The sequence below is a fragment of the Panthera leo genome, chromosome D1 (genome assembly GCF_018350215.1).
Source record: "Panthera leo isolate Ple1 chromosome D1, P.leo_Ple1_pat1.1, whole genome shotgun sequence".
NCBI classification, from domain to species: Eukaryota; Metazoa; Chordata; class Mammalia; order Carnivora; family Felidae; genus Panthera; species Panthera leo.
In genome coordinates, this window is record NC_056688.1 from 4,859,241 (window position 1) to 4,879,908 (window position 20,668).

Below are 20,668 nucleotides of genomic sequence, written 5' to 3' on the forward strand. Positions count from 1 at the left end.
TATCTCTAGTGATCACATAATTCCTTCCTTCTTCCACAGAGAAACAATCTATTCCTATCACTTTATTATATTCTATTATACCCTCTGCTCTCCCCACAAAAATCCTTTAAAATCCCTGAAAATAGCTCACAGCCTCTCCTTTGTCTTCTCATCTTGTTTTCAAAGAACTAATTCAAAATCCATTAAAGGCAGCTCAAAAGAATGATCTTAAATGGATGTGAAAGGCAAGAGTACATGAGAAAAAAGATACAGAACAGGTGTGATTTCGAAGGACACTATAAGTTACCAGGAGGAAGGGAACAAGAAAGCGGCAGAGATAAAAGAGGTCTATTTCAGATAAGAGGAGCTGACGTGAGATGCTTTGACTCCAGGTTTCAGCCCTGTGTGTATATGTGCTCTAACGTGGGAAAATAGATGTCTGTATTTACTCATCCTCACTAGAGTATAGACTTCAAACTGTTTTTCAGTGTCCTATTTATTTGCCCTGACCCCATCCACACTTTTCATACTCCGTTCCCTTTAGATCATACATATGGAAGATGCTAGGCCAGGTAGGGAAGCAAGTGAGGACTATGGAAAAACAGTACCAATGGCACACGCATGGACTGAATGAATATCCTCTATGTCTTCTCCATCATGGGTAAGGCCACTGTATGAACAGATGAACAGAGACTGTTCATGTGTGTTACCATTTCCACAGGAATCTGACAGGAACTCTGAGCTATATTTGTCACACCACATCTGGACATATTCCACAAATAGAACACAAGGGCAAGCCTCAGACACACAAGAATTAACAAAAATGGCCAGCTTTTTAAATCAGGAGGGGATACCGTCTACATTTGAGCTCCTCTGTTATTGTAAAGGAACCAATAATCTCTTTGGATTCATGGTTTCTTTGGGGAAAGGGTTATGCCCTTATTATTTCTTTTGCTTTTGTGACATAGCTGTGTTCATTTTTTTCTCTGTCCCCTTCCAGTTTTTGTGCATACCCATACACATATTTTACAAAGCTGGATTCACAGTGGACACAAAAACACTTGGTTTTTGCCTATTTTTCTTTTTGTGTAATTGTTTCTCTCTAGCAGAGGCGGGGGTATTTGTAGCTGTCAGTGCTCAGCAGAGTCTTGCTCTAGAAACTGCCTTGAGCTAAATATGGCTGCCTGACCCAACGTCCCTTCCCCAGGGCAACCTGTATCCAAAGACATGAGCTGTAATGCAAAGATGAGTCTTCCTGGTCTCCATGGAGGGCAACTGTGAAAAGCTGAGCAGAGTCCTTTCCTGTGACAGCACGTGAACCCTGGCCCCTCTCCTTTCTTCACATCCTCACAAGGAAGTAGTCTGGTGAAACTATAAAGCTGTAAACACATGCTACCTAACTTCCAGAAAAAGGGATGATTGGAGGGTGGAGCTGCGAGCCACAAAGCATTATTCTCAGGACTTGATATCTACAGGGGTTTGCCTGGTGTGTCATTGGTCCTAACTAAGGGTTCCTGAGCACAAATCTTCATCTGAGTCTGTTTCCTGGGGAAATCAGGCTATCACAACATCATAAACATTCTCCCATGCCACAGTGTCATCTTGCCACACTGTTCTCATTGCAACAGCTGCTTAATATCCTCGGAAGCAGATCATATATTAATTGACCATTTCCTCACAGTAAGACGGTTGGTTGTTGCCAATATTTTGTCATTATAAAGAGCATTCAATAAACGCCATCGAGCCATTATTTAAAGTTTCTTCTTGTTTTGAATTATTTCTTCACAATAATCTAAGGTGTGGGCCATTACCAAGAGGATGGAAAGGTTTCAGATTACTGATACTAAAGCCTTATAAGTTGTAATATGGCACACCTAAGTTTAATAGGAAGATACACTAAGGAATCGGGGCAGATTATGTTCTACATTATAGTGTCTTTGACCCAAGGCACCGAACAGAATGCTTCAGAAGCCCAAAGAGAAAAAGATAACAGAATGCTCTATAATGAACTTATATAGCATTCCATTATACTTGGCTGAGTAAATCAGAGCCTACACAAGGTACCCAGTGTACAATAAATATTTGTTCAGTAGATGTGTGAATGAATAAATGAATATTTAGGTTGCTTTAAATTTTAACTGAAACATGAGGGGGCTCATTAATATAGAAATGTAGATAATGCAGAAAATATGGACTGGATACTAATAAGTCCGTGGCTTTAAGTTCTTAAATTATTCCCATTCCAAAGCAAAAGTGATGGTGGTGGTAACAGGGAGAGCCCACATGGGTACGTGTTAGATCCTCTTTTATGCACAACTTAGCAGAGGGACCAACGAGGAGAATTTAAGGAGGAATAAAATAATTGCTAATAAAATCACTTTGTCAACCAAAAACCAGTAAGCCAAGTTTGTCATTATCACAATAGGACACATACAACAAATTCATGCAAAAGAATGCCAAAGACTAGATTTTAGTGAAAACCCCCATCTTTAAATTCGGGGCAGATGAGGAATGAAGACAGTAAGCTGAGCACAATCTACCTCTGAGATGCACTGGCAGATCCTGGAGACATAACCTAAGAATCATCTCCTGTTCTTGTCTCTTAAAATGTCCCAACAAGAATCATTTCTCAAATTAGTCTGACCTCATCAGTACCTTGTGAGCATGCCCTACTATCCAACTCATGTCCTATCACTCAGACCCTCCCTGGGGTTATCACAAGAGAGCATAGGAGGACAAAGAAGGGGACACTCTACCTGTTTTTGAGGGGATAGAAGAAAAACAATGGGACATAGAAGGTGCAAAAGGAAGAAGACAGACCAAAGGCTTAATTTCTTCCTATAGATAGCTTAATAGGTCAGTTTAGGGGCCACTTGACCGAAAGGAGATATAAAACAAAAATGTCTGTATTCAGAGCTCTTCATTTTCCTATAAACGTTTATCCCTGCCCTATTACTCCTTAACTCCTAAAGAAAACTAAAGGTTCTATGAGAAATCTTAGTTAATATTTGAAAGCAAACAAAAAAGCATTATCCAAAGGTCAACCAAATCTAGTACTTGACAGGAAGAAGATATTACAGAGCTGTAAGATCTTGAACTTTCAGTCAACAAAAGATGCCTGGGAATTCAAGCTTGTGCAGCCACTCTGGAAAACAGTATGGAGGTTCCTCAAAAAACTAAAAATAGAACTACCCTACGACCCAGTAATTGCACTACTAGGCATTTATCTATGGGATACAGGTGTGCTGTTTTGAAGGGACACATGCACCCCCATGTTTATAGCAGCACTATCCACAATAGCCAAAGTATGGAAAGAGCCCAAATGTCCATCGATGGATCAATGGATAAAGAAGATGTGGTATATATATATACATGATGGAGTTTTACTCGGCAATCAAAAAGCTTGAAATCTTGCCATTTGCAACTACATGGATGGAACTGGACCATATTATGCTATGTGAAATTACTCAGTCAGAGAAAGACAAAAATCATATGATTTCACTCATATGAGGACTTTAAGAGACAAAACAGATGAACACAAGGGAAGGGAAACAAACATAATATAAAACCAGGGAAGGGGACAAAACAGAAGAGACTCGTAAATATGTAGAACAAACTGAGGCTTACTGGAGGGGTTGTGGGAGGGGGGATGGGCTAAATGGGTAAGGGGCATTAAGGAATCTACTCTTGAAATCACTGTTTCACTATATGCTAACTAATTTGGATGTAAATTAAAAAAAAAACCATTCTTTCCAAAGCACTTATTTAGTGTGGTGTAGAGAAAGTCATAAATGAAAGAAAAAACAAAAACAAAAACAAAAAAACAAACAAATCAAAAAAAAACCCCTGGCTTTTCTCTCCTCAGTCCATTCCCAGGACTTGCCAGAATATTGATTGCTAATTCCTTTCTAGCTTCCAGAAGGATGTCAATTGTCAACAGAGTTTGCTTTTTCTATCCCAGTGACAATGAAATGGTTGGCCTGGTGCCCTAGAAGGCAAAGAGATATACTGTTTGTTTTTTTTTTTTTTTAAGCTTTGTGACCATGGCCACCTTGTTGCAAGTGCAAACCTTGCAAGGTGGGCGATCTTCTTTTAAAACAGTGAGCCAATAAACTACAATTCTGTTGCCAGGAGAACTGAGCCAACAGTGAAACTTACTAACATCCCTGTTTGACTTATGAGAATGATCCAAATACATAGATAAATAAGACAAGAATGAAACCAAGAGCAGGCAAGCCTGTTTGTGGTAAGATATACTCTATCCCCCAAATCCCTATTTTTCTTGCATACTAAAGTGGAAGCAGCCATACTGGTTTGTGAATACCGCTGTTACTTAAATTTCTGCCTCCCATCAGTAACTAGATTCAGCCCACCATTTAATTAAAAATTGTGCCCCCTAAGGATCAAGATTGTCAAGTATGTCACAGCATGAAAATGCATGTGTGGACGTCAGATTGGAGGGGGGTGGTTAAGAAGACGTAGGGAGACATGAAATGACATTTATCTGCCTTGTATGTTGGCTTCTGATCCTATACAAGTTTGAAATTTGAGTATAATTCACTTAAATCCCATTATTTCTATACAACAATTAGGGCTTTAAAGAATTACACAGAGATGCATTTAAAATGGATATGGTTCTTAGGGTACCTGGGTGGCTCAGTCGATTAAGCATCTGACTTCAGCTCAGGTCATGGTCTCACAGTTCGTGAGTTTGAGCCCCGTGCCAGGCTCTGAGCTGTCAGCACAACTTTGTCAGCCTGCTTTGGATTCTGTGTCTCCCTCTCTCTCCCCCTCCCCCACTCATACTCTGTTTCTGTCTCTCTGTCTCTAAAATAAAATAAACTTTAAAAAATGGATATAGTTCTTGAAAAGTATTCCATCTGTCCAACAAGAAAGAAAATGAGTATCAAGCATGTGCCAGATGCTCTGACCCACTATGAATTGCAACAAGTGAGCCGTGGTCATTTTAACTATGTGTGGTAATTGTCACAGGGGTTTTAATAACCTTTAAATAGTTCACTCTAAACTATTAGCTCAGTTGAAACACTAAACAGCTACTTAGCATGATGTCCTGCTTAAGGTGAAGATTCTGTTTAACTAACTGTACATGCTGCTGTAGACAGAGGCAGAAAGCACCTAAACACAGAAACACTTTAATAGCACATTGCAATAGTATCTAATCACTGATGACAGACTGTGAAAAGTCATTTACCGTGGGTATTTATTTGTTATGTTTTTTCAATGTTTATTTTTGAGACCGAGACAGAGCACGAGTGGGCAAGGGGCAGAGAGAGAGGGAGACACAGTATCTGAAGCAGGCTCCAGGCTCTGAGCTGTCAGCACAGAGCCCAATGTGGGGCTTGAACCTATGAACCGAACTATAACATCATGACCTGACCTGAAGTTGGTCACTTAACCAACTGAGCCACCCAGGCACCCTTCCTATCACTAGAGGCATGAATCACCTGCTCTGAGACCAGTTCCCTGCAGTATTAGATAAATGGAGTGGATTATGTTCAGACACTATTCTAATTTCATCTTCAAGGTCCTTAGCACTGCAACAGATTAATAAACAAGACCACAGAACTGGAGGAAATACACCTCATAGATGGGCTCTACTCTGGACACTCATTACATGTATAAAATTTGGTGCTTTCATGAGTGACGTTGGGGGAAAAACACACTTAAATATAAAAATAGACTACAAGCTCTTATTCATGTGTTTTAGTTTAGGTTTGGATTTTTTTCTTAATTGGGGCTACCACCAAGTAGAAATACAAAGTCCTTTTGGGCTTACCTATCTTAATTATCATTTTATTCAACAGCTTTTAGAACTATTTGATTTTGATATAATTTCAAACTTAGAGGATAGTAGGAAATAGTACCAAAGTAGGAATAGTAGGAATAGTACCAAATAGTACCAATAGTACCAAAAACTCCCATTTTCTTTTATAAAGATTCATCAATTTGTTAGAAATTTATCCCTTCTGTTTTATTCTCATTCTCTCTCTCTCTGTCACACACACACACACACACACACACACACACACACACACACACAATTTGAGAATTAAGTGGCAAAGGTCCTTCCCTAAATACATCAGTGCATATTTCCTACGAACAAGGATGTTCCCTTACAAAACCACAGTACAGTTTTGAAGATGAGGAAATTTAACTTTGGTACAATATTATCTAATCCACACTCCATATTCCAATTCCGTTTATTGGCCCAGTAATGTTCTTCATGGCTCCTTCCTAGCACAGGATCCAATACAGGATTATTCACTGCATTTGTCTTGTATCTTTAGCTTTCCTTCCTCTGGAACAGTTCCTCAGCCTTTGTCTTTCAAACAATACTTCTTTCAAACAATACCTACCCTTCCAGGCCCCCTGCCTTATTGGTGTGGTTACAAAGGACTAATATAGCATCTAACCACTAGATACCCACAGTCAAGGTGGAGAGAAAGACCTGGAGACGATTCGGAAGCACACCATGAAATGTGCTGTAATAGAAGGATAAGTTAGGTTCCTCCCATTTTTATCAGTTCAAAACCCTTGTTCTCTAGACCCTTATTTGTTTTCTATCTTCATAAGAAAATACATTTATAGCCAGAATCATCATTAGCCAAAGTTATTTGTAAAGTGTCTTTTAGTTCAAGGAGTTGGCCAAAGTTATGTATGTATGTATGTATGTATGTATGTATATGTGTGTGTGTGTGTATGCATAAGAGGGTACTATATGTATAGAATACAGTATGTAAATATGTGTACATATATATGTGTATATATGTATGTATGTATACATGTATGTATGTATATGAGGGTACTATATGTATATAATACAGTATGCATATATGTGTATATATATATATATACACATACACACATACAGTAGTTTATGGCAATACATGCACACACAAACACACACACACACACACACCAAGTTGCCTTTTCTTTCCTTTCCTTATCTTTTCTTTACTAAGAAAGAAACAGAGATGGTTCTTTTAAACAGGAGATGTGCTAAAATTGGTATTTTTAGAAACAAAAAAATGTGACCTGGTAAAAAGAACCATGTCTCTTTATAGTTAGAAAAGCTATATTCAGGGGAAGAGCCAAGATGGCGGAACAGCATGGAAGTTTTTTGTGTGTCTCCTGTCCATGAAATACAGCCAGACCAACACTAAACCATCCTACACAACTAGAAAAGTGATTGGAGGATTAACACAACAATCTGCACAACCTGAAGCACAGAATTCAGCAGGTACATGGTGCGGAGAAATGAACTTGGGGAGTGAGAAGCTGCAAAAGGTAGGGAATCACTTTTGTGGACAGAGAGAGGATGGAAACTGGGGAAGGGGGGAGAATACAGGAAAAGTACCCCTCCCCAAAAGTAGCTGGAGAGAAAGTGGAAAATTGGAAACAGTCGCAGGGACTAAACTAAACAGGGAGAAAGGAGAGTGTTTAAATTCCATTAAGACTGTAAACAAGGGGAGCACAAAGGCTGCAGCTCTGCACCTCAATACCTGGCAGTGCTCTGGTGGGAAGGGCAAATCCCCAGGAACAGAGTGGGGTCCAGGAGGTTCTTGGGCCACATGGGGAAAAGCGGTTCCACTGCTGGAAGAACATTTGGTAGAGACTGTTGAAGCCACCTGGTCCCAACAGACCCCAGAAGGTGGCCACATTCGCTGGTGCTGGGGCAAGGTCATTAAGGGTAAAGCCTGATGCCAGATGTGTGTTGTGATTTTCCGTCATCCCTGAAACACTGCTGCTACACTATCTCCCAAACATTTTCTGGGGCCAGGTGGCAGCTGGCCGCAGTCTTGGGGCACAGGCAACAAGAGGGTTCAGCGGGCGTTTCTGGGTGTTGCCGATATTTGGCCACTACATTCGGCCATTGCTCAGTGAGACCCTCCCACAGAGGGCTGGAATGGGTCAAAGATGCAGTCCTTCAGAAATAAGGGGCCAGAGAAAACAGCCGCATCTGAGACAAAACTTGGGAGAGAGGTAGTGCCTGGGGTCTGGTACAGAGAGTGAAAAAGCAGGGAGTGGGCAAAAGCTGAAGACAGAGGATGCGTGCACAACTGCTGATCCTGGAGCACAGACTGGGTAGCTGGGTAGTGCCATTTTCACTGCTTCTGCGCATGCCCACCTACGAGCTCCACAACAATCCACCTCAGTAGGCTAGCAACACCATCTAGCAGAGAACTGAGCCATTACACTGAGCCCTGCCCAACTGGGCCAACCTTGCTCTTCAAGAAACAAGTCTCATCGCTAGCTTAATTTATGGACTATAAAGACTTACATAGACTGACTTTTAGGAGAAAATGAAGCAATTTCAGTCCTACTTCAATCTGTTAGCAGGTTCATCTATTCAATTTTATTTCTTTTTCCTTTTTCTCTTTTACAATCCTTTACTTTTTCTTGAATAGAGAAAGAGAAATAATTCATTTTTACTTTCAATTTTTATTAAAAGTATCTTTCTTTAATTTTTATTATATTTTTTACTTTTGTGTAAATTTTTTCAAATTCTACTTTACTTCCATAATTTTATTTTAGTCTAATTCAGTGTATTCACCTTTTAAAAATTTTAAACAATTTCCTTTTTTTTTTCTTTCTTTTTCTTTTTTTCTCTTTTTCAATTCTTTTCTTTTTCTTGAATGGACAAAGAGGACTACTTCATTTTTATTTTCAATTTCTATTAAAATATTCTTATTTAATTTTCATTACTATATTTTTTGCTTTTATGTAAATTTTTTTCTAATTCTATTTTATTTCCATCATTTTATTTTAGTCTAATACAGTGTATTTTTTCAAATTTTCATGATTTCTTTTTTCCTTTTTTTCTTTATCTTTTTACTCTTTTTATTTTCTCTTCTTTTTTCTTAAACAGAAAGTGAAAAATTTTACATTTATTTTTAATTTTTAATAAAAATATTTTTCTTTAGTTTTTTTCTACTATATTCTTTACTTCTGTGTATATTTTTTCAAATTCTAGTGTACCACCATCATCTTATTTTAGTCCACTTCAGTGTATTCATTTTTTCAAATTCTCAAAAAATTTCCTTTTTTTTTCTTTTTCCACCCCTTTTTTTAATCTAATCTGTCAAACCACTTTCAACACACAGACCAAAACACACCTAGGATCTTGCATCATTTATTCAATTTGTGTGTGTGTGTGTGTGTGTGTGTGTTAAATTTTTTTAATTTTAATATTTTTTAATTTATTTTTTAAATTTTAATGTTTCTACCTCATTACTTCCTTTTCTCCCTTCAAAATAACAAAATGAAGGAATTTCCCCAAAAGAAATAACATGAAGAAACGACAGCCAGGGATTTAACCAACACAGATACAAGCAAGATGTCTGAACCAGAATTTAGAATCACGATAATAAGAATACTAGCTGGAGTCAAAAATAGATTAGTATCCCTTTCTGCAGAGATAAAATAAGTAAAAAATAGCAAAAATGATATTAAAAATGCTAAAACTGGGCTGCAATCACGGATGGATGCCGTGGCGGTAAGGATGAATGAGGCAGAACAGAGAATCAATGATATAGAGGGCAAACTTATAGAGAATAATGAAGCAGAAAAAAAGAGGGAGAATAAGGCAAAAAAGCATGATTTAAGAATTAGAGAAATCAGTGAGTCATTAAAAAGGAACATCAGAATCATCGGGGTCCCAGAAGAGGAAGAGAGAGAGATAGGGGTAGAAGGGTTCTGTGAGCAAATCATAGCAGAAAACTTTGCTAACCTGGGGAAAGACACAGACATCAAAATCCAGGAATCACAGAGGACCACATTAGATTCAACAAAAACTGACCATCAGCAAGGCATATCATAGTCAAATTCACAAAATACTCAGACAAGGAGAGAATCATGAAAGCAGCAAGGGAAAAACAGTCCCTAACCTACAAGGAAAGACAGATCAGGTTTGCAGCAGAACTATCCACAGAAACTTGGCAGGCCAGAGAGGAGGGGCAGAATATATTCAGTGTGCTGAATCAGAAAAATATGCAGTCAAGAATTCTTTATCCAGCAAGGATGTCATTCAAAATAGAAGGAGAGATAAAATGATTCCCAAACAAAAATTAAAGGATTTTGTGGCCAGTAAACCAGTCCTACAAGAAATTTTAAGGGGGACTCTGTGAGGGGAGAGAAGATTTTAAAAAATTATATAAATATATATATATATATATATATATATATATATATATATATATATATATATATATATTAAAAGCAATAAAGATTAGAAAAGACCAGAGAATACCACCAGAAACTCCAACTCTACAAGCGTCATAATGGCAATAAATTCATATCTTTCAGTGCTCACCCTAAACATCAATGGACTCAATGCTCCAATCAAAAGACATAGGGTAACAGAATGGATAAGAAAACAAGATCCATCTATATGCTGTTTACAAGAGACCCACTTTAGACCTAAAGACACCTTCCTATTGAAAATAAGGGGATGGAGAACCATCTATCATGCTAATGGTCAACAAAAGAAATCTGGAGTAGCCATACTTATATCAGACAATCTAGACTTTAAAATAAAGACTGTATCAAGAGATGCAGAAGGGCATTATATCATAATCAAGGGGTCTATCCACCAAGAAGACCTAACAATTGTAAACATTCATGTTCCAAATGTGATAGCACCCAAATATATAAATCAATTAATCACAAACATAAAGAAACTCATCGATAGTAATACCATCATAGTAGGAGACTTCAACACCCCACTCACAGCAATGGACAGATCATCTAATCAAAAAATCAACAAGAAAACAATGGCTTTGAATGACACACTGGACCAGATGGACTTAACAGATATATTCAGAACATTTCATCCTAAAGCAGCAGAATATACATTCTTCTCCAGTGCACATGGAACGTTCTCCAGAATAGACCATATACTGAGACACAAATCAGCCCTAAGTAAGTACAGAAAGATTGAGATCATACCATGCATATTTTCAGATCACAACGCTATGAAACTCAAAATCAACCACAAGAAAAAATTTGGAAAGGTAACAAATACTTGGAGACTGAAGAACATCCTACTAAGGAATGAATGGGCTAACCAAGCAGTTAAAGAGGAAATTAAAAAGTGTACAGAAGTCAATGAAAATGATAACACCACAACTCAAAACTTCTGGGATGCAGCAAAGGCAGTCTTAAGAGGAAAGTATATAGCAATCCACGCCTTCCTAAAGAAGGAAGAAAGATCTCACATACATAACCTAACCATACACCTTAAAGACTTGGAAAAAGAACAGCAAATTAAACCCAAAACCAGCAGAAGACAGGAAATAATAAAGATTAGAGCAGAAATTAATGCTCTCAAAACCAAAAAAACAAAAACCAAAAAACAGTAGAACAGATCAATGAAACCATAAGGTGGTTCTTTGAAAGAATTAACAAAATTGATAAACCAATAGCCAGTTTGATCAAGAAGAAAAAGGAAAGGACCCAAATAAAATCACGAATGAAAGAGGCAAAATCACAACCAACACAACAGAAATAAAAACAATAATATGAGAATATTATGAGCAATTATATGCCAATAAAATGGGTAATCTGGAAGAAATGGACAAATTCCTAGAAACATATACACTATCAAAACTGAAACAGGAAGAAATAGAAAATTTGAACAGACCCATAACCAGTAAGGAAATTGAGTTAGTAATAAAAAATCCACCAAAAACCAAGAGTCCAGGGCCAGATAGCTTTCCAGGGGCATTCTACCAAACATTTAAGGAAGACTTAACACCTATTCTCTTGAAACTGTTCCAAAAACTAGAAATGGAAGGAAAACTTCCAAACTCTTTCTATGAAGCCAACATTACTTTGATTCCAAAACCAGACAGGGATGCCACAAAAAAGGAAAACTATAGACCAATTTCCCTGATGAACATGGATGCAAAAATTCTCAACAAGATTAGTAGCCGACCAGATCCAACAATACATTAAAAAAATTATTCACCACACCCAAGTGGGATTTATACCTGGGATGCAGGGCTGGTTCAATATCCGCAAAATAATTAACGTGATTCATCACATCAATAAAAGAAAGGACAAAAACCATATGATCCTCTCAATAGATGCAGAGAAAGAAATTTTGTATTTGTCAAAATACAGCATCCTTTCTTGATTAAAAACCCTCAAGAAAGTAGGGTTAGAAGGAGCACACCTGGAGATCATAAAAGCCTTATATGAACGACCCAACGCTAATATCATCCTCGATGGGGAAAAACTGAGAGCTTTCCCCCTAAGATCAGGAACAAGACAGGGATGTCCACTCTCGCCACTGTTATTCAACATAGTATTGGAAGTCTTAACCTCTGCAATCAGACAACACAAAGAAATAAAAGGCATCCAAATTGGCCAGGAGGAGGACAAACTTTCACTCTTCGCAGATGACATGATACTCTATATGGAAAACCCAAAAGATTCCACAAAAAAACTGCGAGAATTGGTTCATGAATTCAGCAAAGTTTCAGGATATAAAAGCAATGCACAGAAATCGGTTGCAGTCCTATTCACCAACAATGAAGCCACAGAAAGAGAAATCAAGGAATTGATCCCATTTACAGTTGCACCAAAAAGCATAAAATATCTAGGAATAAATCTAACCAAAGAGGTGAAAAATCTATACACTGAAAACTGTATAAAGCTTATGAAAGAAATTGAAGAAAACACACAAAAAAATGGAAAAATATTCCATGCTCCTGGATAGGAAGAACAAATATTGTTAAAGTGTTGATACTACCCAGATGAGGGTGAGGAGGAGGAGGGGGAGAGGTGGGGATGGGGGGGGGGTATGTGGAGCAGCCAGGCTGAGCTCAGTGGAGCCCACGTGTGTGGCTTCCTGTGCTCCGCCACTGGCTGAGAGATTGGGAGGAGCCCGAGGAAGGGAGGAGGAGGAGGAGGGGGAGGAGGGAGCGGGAGATCTCGGGCTGGTAGCCAGCTGTGGCTCTGCTCCGATCCCTGTGGGGCTCGGTTTTTTGGGGGGGGTGTGGGGGGGGGTGAGGGGGGGGCTCAACTATGGAGGCAAATGGGAGCCAAGGCACCTCCGGCAGTGCCCACAACTCCCAGCACGACCCTGGTGACATGTTTATCGATTGACTGAGCTGGCAGACGTCACCAGATAGCCTTAGAGACTATTTTAGCAAATTTGGAGAAATTAGAGAACGTATGGTCATTAGAGATCCCACTAGGAAATGCTCCCGAGTCCGGTTTCGTCACGTTCGCAGACCCAGCAAGTGTAGATGAAGTATTAAGTCAGACCCACCATGAGTTCGATTCCAAGATGATCGACCCCAAAGTTGCATTTCCTCGTGGGGCACAACCCAAGATGGTCACAAGAACAAAGAAGATATTCGTAGGCGGATTATCTGCGAACATGGTGGTGGAGGACGTAAAACAGTACTTTGAGCAGTTTGGCAAGATGGAGGATGCAATGCTGATGTTTGATAAGATGACCAAAAGGCTCAGAGGGTTTGGCTTTGTTACGTTTGAGAATGAAGATGTAGAAAAAGTCTGTGGGATTCATTTCCATGAAATCAATAATAAAATGGTGGAATGTAAGAAAGCTCAGCCTAGGGAAGTTATGTTCCCACCGGGGACAAGAGGCCAGGCCCGGGGACTGCCTTACACCATGGACGCATTCATGCTTGGCATGGGAATGCTAGGCTACCCCAACTTTGTGACTATCTATGGCCGTGGCTACCCTGTATTTGCTCCTAGCTATGACTATCAGTTCCCAGACTATTTGCCGATTTCACAAGATTCACATAAATTTCACATAATTTTTATCAACTAGATCTTAAGAGAGGCATAACAAAGTGGGGTTTGCTACCATTACTAGACAGAGGACACAGTCCCGGTCGGGGCCAGCCCCGCCACTGTCCATGCCTGCTGAGAGTGTCCTAGCTGCCCATTTGAACCAATGTTCTTTTACTCTTTTTTAATTCTCAGAAAAGACTCATGTCCTCATTGCTTCAGTCAGTTTAAAAAGAAATTTTTTTTCTTGTGCAGTCTCCTGGCATTTTGCTTCTTGTACCCAGCGTGAACATTCTTCCTCCCTACCCCAACCTCCCACCCTCACCTGGAATGTAACAGGACCAGAGGGAAACTTCTTACAAACTTTGTAGAGCCTCCTCAGGGGAGTCCAGGAAACAGGCATAAAATTACTTTGAATATTGACCAAATAAGCTTCTTGGGGCATTCCTTGGGGCGGGCTTTTAGTGCTGATGGCTCACGGGGGTTGAGGATATGTGGCTTGGAGCACCTATGTCCTGTAGTGGACATTACCAAAGGTGAACACACACACACACACACACACACACACACACACACACACACACCCTATTCCTGTAAATGCTAACTGAACTGAATCTGGAAGAAAAACTGTATCTCAAAAACCAGCATTATCTGGTTGTTTTTGTCTTTGGGGGCCAGTCCATCCGTGGCTATTGCCAATAACTTATGTACATCTGTCTCTGAGAAGGGACAGCGGAGTCACCTGGGCACTGCTGTGTCTCGGGCACTGTGGGCACAGATCCATGCCGGGCCCCTCCTTCCCCAGAACCCCCATTCTCACCTCCCTGCCCACACTGGCCTTAAATTCCCTGTTGGCATCATGGCCCCTTGGCCCACTGACATAGGAGGGGACAGAACACAGAGGGTCTCTTCTGATCTGATTGGCACCCCTGATGGTCACCTCCCCGGAAGGGCTTGCTTTTCCCATGATTCTGATCCCCTCCATTTCTGCACTTGAAATAAAATACCCCCACTCTCTTAGATTGAAGTACAGCACAGCAGGACCTTCAAGAGTCGTCCCTTTGTTTATGCGCATAGTTTGTGAGAAATGACCCACATGTTTCCACTGGATATTTTTTTATGTGAGCAGATCCATCTGTTTGAATGTCACTGTCCTTGAGAACCAACCTGTGTAGTTTTGCTCATCTCATTAAAGATGCTTGATGTAATAATTGGTTAGCCTCCTTTGATTTTCCTGCAGGCTTTTTCATGAGTGCTATTTTTTTTAAACATATCTGTATGACTCCCCCTCCCCCACCCTGTATTTTGTTTTGCTATGAATTGCTTTGCTTTGGTGAACTTGTCCTAGTATTCTTGCCTTGCAGACATTACAGCCATTGTGAATTTTCTTCATCTCTGTAAATAGTTTATCTGTGCTTCTCCCTAATGATGTTTTATTTTTCTCCCCCTTTAAGCAACTGAGGTAGAAAAATAGTTTATCACAGAAAAAAAAATGTTGGTACTATCCAAAGCAATCTACATATTCAATGCAATCCCTATCAAAGTAACACCAGCATTCTTCATAGAGCTAGAACAAATAATCCTAAAATTTGTATGGAACCAGAAAAGACCTGGAAGAGCCAAAGCAATCTTGAAAAACAAAACCAAAGCAGGAGGCATCACAATCCCAGACATCAAGCTATACTGCAAAGCTGTAATCACCAAGATAGTACGGTACTGGCATAAGAACATACACTCAGATCAATGGAACAGAATAGTGAACCCAAAATTGAACAAAAAACGTATGGCCAACTAATCTTTGACAAAGCAGGAAAGAATATGCAATGGAATAAAGACAATCTCTTCAGCAAGTGGTGCTGGGAAAAGTGGATAGCAACATGCAGAAGAATGAACCTGACCACTTTCTTACAACATACACAAAAATAAACTCAAAATGCATGAAAGACCTAAATGTAAGACAGGAAGCCATCAAAATCCTCGAGGAGAAAGCAAGCAAAATCCTCTCTGATCTTGCCCACAGCAACTTCTTACTCAACACATCTCTGGAGGCAAGGGAAACAAATGCAAAAATGAACTACTGGGACTTCATCAAAATAAAAGTCTACAACACAGCGAAGGAAACAATCAGCAAAACTAAAAGGCAACTGACAGAATGGGAGATGATATTTGCAAATGACATATCAGATAAAGGGTTAGTATCCAAAATCTAGAAAGAACTTATCAAACTCAACAGCCAAAAAAACAAATATTCCAGAGGACAAATGGGCAAAAGACATGAATGGACACTTCTCCAAAGAAAACATCCAGATAGCCAATTGACACATGAAAAAATGCTCAACATCACTCATCATCAGGGAAATACAAATCAAAACCACACTCAGATACCACCTCACACCTGTCAGAATGGCTAACACTAACAACTCAGGCAAAAACATATGTTGGCGAGGATGTGGAGAAATGGGATCTCTTTTGCATTGTTGATGGGAATGGAAGCTGGTGCAGCCACTCTGGAAGACAGTATGGAGGTTCCTCAAAAAACTAAAAATAGAACTACCCTATGACCCAGCAGTTGCACTACTAGGCATTTATCCACAGGATAGAGATGTGCTGTTTCGAAAGGACATATGCACCCCCCATGTTTATAGCAGCACTATTAACAATAGCCAAAGTATGGAAAGAGCCCAAATGTCCATTGATGGGTGAATGGATAAAGAAGATGTGGTATATATACACAATGGAGTAGTACTCAGAAATCAAAAAGCATAAATCTTGCCATTTTCAACTAAGTGGATGGAACTGGAGGGTATTATGCTAAGTGAAATTAGTCAGAGAAAGACAAAAATCATACGGTTTCACTCATATGAAGACTTTAAGAGACAAAACAGATGAATATAAGGAAAGGGAAACAAAAATAATATAAAACCAGGGAAGGGGACAAAACAGAAGAGACTCATAAATATGGAGGAAAAACAGGGTTACTGGAGGGGTTGTGGGAGGGGGGATGGGCTAAATGGGTAAGGGGCACTAAGGAATCTACTCCTGAAATCATTGTTGCACTATATGCTAACTAATTTGAGTGTAAATTTAAAAAAATAAAAAACAAAGAAATCTCTGCCTTGTCAGCACTGTCATGGTAATCCACTTTGGTGAAGTTACAGACCAGGGGGAGTCATGAAGCACAAACGTGAGGAGAGAGGCTGGGGGTGGCACTCTGGACATCAGTATGTTATTACCACTTTAAAAATGAGAAAACTGAGGCCCGTTTTTGTTACATAATGTGCCCTAAAGCATTCAAAGGCAGAATCAGACTTTAAATCTAGGAAACCTGGTATGTGGTAGGTCTCCTCCCAAAGCATTTTCTCATCCCTCTGCTCAGAGACCAGGAGGGACACAACATAATGGCAACAATGACATCAGAGGGAGAAAGTCATCATAAAGCAGACTTTCCTCAATCTGGGGTGCCTTTCAATTCTGACAGTGATGCTGGCCTATCCCCTACTTACCCCCTCTGGCTCTGATTGTTCCTTCCACCACACTGTCCAAGAAGCGAGTCCAGCCCCTAGAAGCTGGAGTTACAGAAAGACTAACACAAAGATGTACACTCAGTGCCCCTTTTCCTCATATTGAGGGAAGAAGACTGTGCTGTATGGACAGGTGAGTGTGCTTGTGCAGAGTTTATATAAAAAAATTTAAAAATAAGAAACTTACGACAAAGTAAGACTGACACACAGTGGTAGAACATTAAGCATAAAGGAGAAACTAAGAAAATAAATCAGTAAAATTTATGCTATGCAGGAAAGGCTCTTGGAAACTACAACTGTAATCAACCCTGGAGATTATTTCTACCCCTCATTTTAAGCCCCCTTCCAAGCATAATCTACTCTTTTATCCACTAGACACATACTTCTATGTATATACCTCCAGAGAGCAACTTTTTCATTTATTCACACTTCCCAATGACCCCCCAAAAACATGTTAGTCCCTCCTATGTACCAAGAAATTACAGAGGCATGGGATTAATAGAAAAGAAAGTAATTTAGATAAATAAACAAGATAACATCGGCTATTATAAATTCTATGAAAAGGAATACCAGAGAGGAATAGAATACAAAATATATGGGTTGGAGATGTAAGGGGGGGATGGAGGGCTTCTCTAGATTGGGCGGCCATGGCGTGTTTTTCTGAAGATAACGATGTTTAAAAAGAGACCTAAACATTAAAAAAGAAAAAAAAAAGTAATCCACGCACCCATCTGGGGACAGGCCATTTCAGGAAAGTGGGATGGTATGTGCAAAGGTCCTGAGGCTAAGTAGGAGTTGAGAAGCCCACAGACGCCTGGCAGGGAGGGCGGGGAGTGACAAGGGGGAGTGGAAGAAGATGGAGTCAGAGAGGTAAGCAGAGCCCAGATCACAGGCAGAGTTCAGATTTTACTCTATCACAGGAAGCCATTAAATGGTGTAAAGCAAGGATTTCACAGTTTAATAGCTGGCCCAGCAGCGTCAGCAGAATTATCTGGAAACTCATTAGAAATGCTCCGAGAGTGCATGGGACACACGGGGTCAGAGTCCTGCAGGTGAGGTCCAGCTCTCTGTGTTTTAACAAGCCCGCAGGTGATTCTGATGCACCTTAACAAGTGAGAACCATTGGGCTGAAATGAGAAAGGGACATAATCTAATCTGATTAGTCACCTTTCTGTGGTGGACACAACGTTGAGGCACAAGAGTAAGTGTCCAGGCCAGAAGCCGCCACGGCAACAGTGGGGATGCAGAGGCTTTTCCACATGGCATGAATAACTTGAGCCCTCCTTTCTGCAGCCTGAACGGTCTCTGAATAACTGCGTGAACCAGAGAATGAACAAGCTGAGGACTAGAACAAATGTTTAAAGATAAAGTTCCTGGGGCACAGAGAGGCTGTCTCCCCGACAGAGGCTCGCGAGCTCCTCCCTTCCGTCCTCCATCTGTGTGAGCCTTTCAACAGCTGCTCCCTGCATTCATGTCTCCATCTCAGAGACTAAAAAAGCCTCAGAGAGTTTCTGTGAACTACTTGTAAGAATTCATTAAGGACCAGCAGGCAGTCCTGAAGTTCTGATAAATAAAGCAGGTCCAAGGGCAGTTTTATTTTTTTTAATTTTTTTAAAAATCTTTTTTGTTTTTATTCCAATCGTGAAAGTCTCACAAGCTTATTGCAAAAACTTTAGAAAATACAGTACAAATAATTTATACCTTAATACTATATTATTTTCATTTTAACCTGTTCTTGTGCTCACAAGTTTGTTGTTGCTGGTTCCAATTATTACTTTTCAGTTACGTATTTTAATTTTAGACATTACCTGATCCACAGATTAAAAGACTTGGAAATCTCCAAGTTCTCACTTCTGCTCTGATAACTTCCTTATTTTTGGAAACAGAACATACGTGATTTATGGCTATCACTTGTTGCACACGTTTTCTTACAGAAGTTCTAGATTTAAGCAGAGTCACTAATAATCTTCTGGATAAAGGTTTCTGCCACTCTGAGTTCTCTGTAAGAACTCATTACATGATTTGTTGAATTATTTCAACAATTAAATTTCAACATGTAGTTTGTTTTTTTCCTTAACAGAAGTTAGTTGGTGATGTACTGCTCAAGTTCTCTCCTATTTGAGAAGGCCTGCTTAGCGCTTCTATCCATAAAACAGTATTTGGTTAGCTATGATACTTTTTTTTTTTTCCAATATATGAAATTTATTGTCAAATTGGTTTCCATACAACACCCAGTGCTCATCCCAAAAGGTGCCCTCCTCAATACCCATCCCCCACCCACCCCTCCCTCCCACGCCCCATCAACCCTCAGTTTGTTCTCAGTTTTTAAGAGTCTCTTATGCTTTGGCTCTCTCCCACTCTAACCTCTTTTTTTTTTTTTTTTCCCTTCCCCTCCCCCATGGGTTTCTGTTAAGTTTCTCAGGATCCACATAAGAGTGAAACCATATGGTATCTGTCTTTCTCTGTATGGCTTATTTCACTTAGCATCACACTCTCCAGTTCCATCCAAGGGCAGTTTTAAAGGACAAGAAAGGGAGGCTGGGAGGCCAGTGGTTAGAGGGGACTTAAGAAATTCACAACATAAGGGCTGGGACCCTTCTGGACATGGATGGAGCTAGAAAGTTATGCTAAGTGAAATCAGTCAGAGAAAGACAGATACTATATCATGTCACTCATATGTGGGATTTAAGAAACTAAACAAATGAGCAAAAGGAAAAACAAAAGAGACAAACCAAGAAATAGACTCTTGACTACAGAGAATACACTGACACACTGGTGGTCCCCCAAGGGGAGGGGGGTGGGGGATGAATGAAACAGGTGAAGGGTGCACTTGTGATGAGCACAGGGTGATGTATGGAAGTGAAGAATAACCGTATTCTACACCTGAAGCTAACATAACACTGTATGTTAACTGCACTGCAATTACAATTTTGAAAAAAAGAAACCCCAGGAGGGCTAGCTTATTATTCGTCCCGGGCTTACCACTCATCCGGATTCATCCTCCCAACTCAAGGCTCCTTAAAGCTGAATTACTTCAAGAAAAACCTTGGGCAAAGCCCTATTTCAGAGATTTGGAAAACCATCGCTCTCCCAACCTCACCCTCTGCCGGAAACATGTAAACTAATACTCAGCAATTTTTACCAATTGCCTGAAATCCCTTTAACTAGAAGAAACACACTCCTTTTCAGTTAGAGATAAAAAGCCTTTAATTGTGTCTTTGAAAGAAGTACAACAGGCAGGTGTGAATAGTGAATTCAAATGTTAGTCATAATAGATGCTCTCCTTTTTCACTATTAAAGAGAAATAGGAAGAAAGAGAGATGGGTGGGGACACTGGGGCCAAGAGAAGAGGGAAGACAAAGTCAAGAAAGGCCAATGTC

At 39.8% G+C, this 20,668-nt stretch overlaps 1 long non-coding RNA gene and 1 pseudogene across 1 annotated transcript in view; one reads left to right on the forward strand and one right to left on the reverse strand.

The window, feature by feature from the left end:
• LOC122200735 overlaps window positions 1–20,668 on the reverse strand; it is an 89,793-nt gene that overhangs the window by 66,907 nt on the left and 2,218 nt on the right. The gene's annotated exons all lie outside the window — the stretch shown is intronic.
• Window positions 13,030–13,807, forward strand: LOC122200733 (annotated as a pseudogene).